This window comes from Malus domestica, chromosome 03, assembly GCF_042453785.1.
Source record: "Malus domestica chromosome 03, GDT2T_hap1".
Lineage (NCBI taxonomy): Eukaryota > Viridiplantae > Streptophyta > Magnoliopsida > Rosales > Rosaceae > Malus > Malus domestica.
The window spans coordinates 17,172,818-17,176,728 of record NC_091663.1 but is presented as its reverse complement, the minus strand read 5'-3'; the positions used below and the strand labels follow the sequence as shown (position 1 = coordinate 17,176,728).

The following is a 3,911-nucleotide window of genomic DNA, read 5'->3' as shown; positions in this document are numbered from 1 at the left end:
CTTATTTTGTAATAAGGCTTTGTAGCCAAATTATTTCTTTTAAAAAATAAAGTATTCACATTTTGAATTTCTTCGTTATTCTTCAAAGTGTTCGTGTTTTTGTTGATGATGTGACTGTACTTGAAGTTTTGAAGTTTCAAGTTGCCTACGTACCCTCAGTTAAGAAGGGATCAAGTTATGACGTAGTTCAAGGGAGTGATGGGTTTTTGACAATTTTGCTAGTGATCTTGATGGTGATTTTTTTTTTTGTTTTGTCGTACACTGTTTATGCTCTTGCGGGCCAGGAACGTTGAGTGTCACTTGTTAAACTAGTGCAAATAAGGAGTGTTGAGTGTCACCTTTTAAGCTCGTGCGAACAAGGAACACTGTGCCGATCTTCAAGTCGTCTTCTGCCATGATTAGGTAGGCACCGTTGGTGTAGACCTCTTGTATTACGTAAGGTCCACCCCACTTTGATGTGGACTTCCTTTTTGTTTTGTGAGTTGTGATTATGGGCTTTTGTAATGCCAAGACAAGATCTCCAGTTTGAAAAGGCCTTGGGCGGACCTTCTTGTTGAACGCCTTGGATAGCCGTGCTTGGTAGCATTCCAAATGTTGTTGAGCTTCAAGCCTCCTTTCGTTGAGTGCTTCCAACTCTTGAAGTCATAGCTTTCCATTTTCTTTTTTAGTCAAGCCTTCTTGTATAGCCATCCTTAGTAAGAAGATTTGACTTTCGAGTGGCAGATCAACTTCCACTCCATATACGAGAGAATAAGGCATAGCTTGGGTAGGAGTCCTATATGTCGTCCTATATACCCAAAGTGTTTCATTTATTCTTTCATGCCAGTTTCTTTTTGTTCTGTCGATTATCTTCTTCAGAATGTTGCACAGCATTTTGTTGAATGTTTCTGCAAGACCGTTGGCTAAAGCATGATAAATAGAAGACTTGTGGTACTTGAACATGTATTTCTTGCAGAGCTCATCCACGAGTCGGTTAGAGAATTGTTTTTTGTTATCAGTGATGATGTAACGAGGAATGTCATATCGGTAGATGATATGCTCCTTGATGAAGCAGACGACAGTTTCCTTCTTGACTTCCCTTATGGGTACGACTTCAACCCACTTGGAGAAGTAGTCCATTGCGGCTAGGATGTAGGCCTTTCTGGCAGATGATTTTGGTGCAATTGGTCCCATGACGTCCAATCCCCACGCATCAAATGGCCATGAAACAACCGTAAGGTGTAATGGCTCAGGCAGTTGATGTATGAAGTTGGCATGGAACTAGCAGGCTTGGCACATTTTTGCGTGTTCCAGGCAATCCTTCACCTTGCTTGGCCAGTAATAGCCCATTCTTTTGAGTTGGAAGTGTAGCTTTGGACCAGATTGATATGCTCCGCATACGCCTGAATGCGCTTCTTCCATGACTTGATTGGCTTCTTCCTTACCTAGGCATCTTAGAAGTACTCCTTCAAAAAAGCGTCGGTAGAGTGTTCCTTTGTAGTAGAGGAAGCAAAGTGCTCGTCGACGTACTTCAAAGCGATGTCTAGGATCGTCCGAAAGAATTCTATGCTCCAAGTAGTCGATCAACGGCTGTCTCTACTCTTCAATGTCTACTGGAAGTACTGATAAGCTCATATTTATATATATTTTACATAAAATTCACTTGTCTTTTCTTAGTTAGTTCTTTATATTTTTGAGCTATTTACTATGTTTTTGTGTTTTATGTGATTTATCAAGCAAAGAAAAGAAAAGTAGCACAAGTGAGATATTAAGTAACAAATTCGTCAAAACTGCCTGTGCAGATTAGCTGACTTTGGAAGCATGTTACGAACAGCTCAGAATGAATAAGAGAATGAGCCTTATATACTTGGAAAGCTACAGATGTCTATTTTCTGGAGCAATTTACGCATTGTTAATATCATTTTTCTAGAAGAAGTTATGGGCATTGTAACACTGAAAGGTTTAGAAAAGGGCTAAGCAGATTTGGCTAATAAAATGAGAAAGTAAAGGCACTTGTTTTGTGTGTTGCTTTGTCATCAACACTCAGCAGCAAATGGGGTTATGATTGCACTCATTTGGCTTTGGAGCAAGTGGAAATTCACAGCTAGAAAGAGAAGGCACGGCACATGCAAGGGGAGGAGACATCAAACAGCTCACACACATGCAAGGATGACATACACACACATGCAAACTGCATGGACAGGTTGGAGGGCAGAAAATGTGTTTGTTTTGTGGTTGAAATGATGAAGAACATGTGTGTGCAAGTGTAATAGCTAGTACAATGTGGAAATGATGATTACATGGCAGCACACACACATGGGAAAGCAAAGAATGCACATCACATGGAAACACACGGCACATGGGCAGAAAATGGGTGATTTGTAGCTGAAATGATGAAGAACATGTGTGTAAATGTAAAGGAGAAACATGGCAGAAAATGTGTTTGTTTTATGTCTGAAATGATGGAGGTCATGTGTGTGCAAATGTAAAGTGAACATGGACATCACACACCCATACAAACTGCACATGCAAGGAATTGAAGTGGTCCTCTCCTTAGCCTATAAATACATCCACCATTCCCCTTCCTAAGGACAATCTTGATCCATCAAAAGAGCTTCATTCACAAACACAAGTCCCTTGCCATGAGGTCCATTCCATCTCATCCATACATTCAAACACATCTCCATACATTTCCATTTTCCATGCCGTGAGATCCATTCCATCCATACATCCATAAATCCCACATTTCACAAACACAAATACATTTTCCTTCCTTTGGCCGAGACATTCACCAATCCTAAATACATTCCTAACCTTTCCATATATCCATACACATCCTAGACACTTGTGCTGCAACAAGGTGGTGAAAACAAAGGTCCTTGGCGTTTCAAGCTTGGAACTTTGGAGCGTTTTAGGTGTACTTCGTTCTTGCTTTCAATGTCTACTTTGTTATTTTCTAATTTTGTTGCAATTATGAATGGCTAAACCCTTATTTGGTTAGGGAGAAGTTTGAAGCCATGAACATGCTTGAGATTGAAGGAAAAATTTTGTCCAAGCTAAGAACATGTGAGAATATTTGAACACATATGCAAACTATTAACACATTAAAGTAGGCATGCATTCAAAAACAATTCTAAAACCCATGACTTTCAAAGCCTAGTGAATGGTGAACCATAAGACTCTTTAACAACATTAAAGAGAAGGTAAGATTTAGAGATTTATTACCCTTGAAGCTCATCCTTGTTTACACAAGGGATTCACCCAAGTGGAGGGCCTTCAAGTCACCTCCTAGTTCCTTGGATCTTCCTTGTGATTTCCTTCCCTTTTTATGCTCCTTTGCTCCTTGAGGATGTAAGGAAAGGGTCTCCAAAAACACCAAAGGTTTGGTGTCTCTAAGTCTCCACACCAAGGATGAGGTGTGAAGATGAAATGGATGACTTAGAGAAGAAAAGATTGCTAGCTATTTCTTCACTATGTGGCCGGCCTCCTTGTAGAAAAAGAGAGAATAATGTTTCACCTCTTTTTCTCAAAGAAAACCCTAATGAGAAAATAGCTATAAAGTTAACTTTATACTACATCACATTTGAGTGGCAAACTTGTAATTAATTCAAGTTTGCATCCACTCACCCTTATGGCCGGCCTTGTCTTTGTTATTGGGCTAATTGCCCATTTTGTTTTAGTTGTCATACAACTTAAACATAATGGGTTTTGTGGGCCAAAACACTTTTGGGCCCCGAAACCCAAAACCAACTTAAAAGCCCAATACGAACCTTTCGTAAATTAATCTTGACCATTCTCAATTAAACCATTTAATTGCTTATCCATCTCATTTATATTTCTTCACTTTCATCCTTAATCGGTGTACGATCCATTAGGTTCCAATTAGCGAGGCAGTGGGCGATTGTTACTCTTAACGATCGATTGTGAATTGA

At 39.6% G+C, this 3,911-nt stretch overlaps 1 long non-coding RNA gene across 1 annotated transcript; it reads left to right on the top strand.

Moving 5' to 3' along the window:
- Positions 1-1,463: 1,463 nt before the first annotated feature.
- On the top strand, positions 1,464-3,032 carry LOC139194222 (uncharacterized). The gene is made up of 2 exons (XR_011578981.1): positions 1,464-1,598; positions 1,782-3,032. It is a non-coding gene; the product is annotated as an uncharacterized lncRNA (long non-coding RNA).
- Positions 3,033-3,911: the final 879 nt, after the last annotated feature.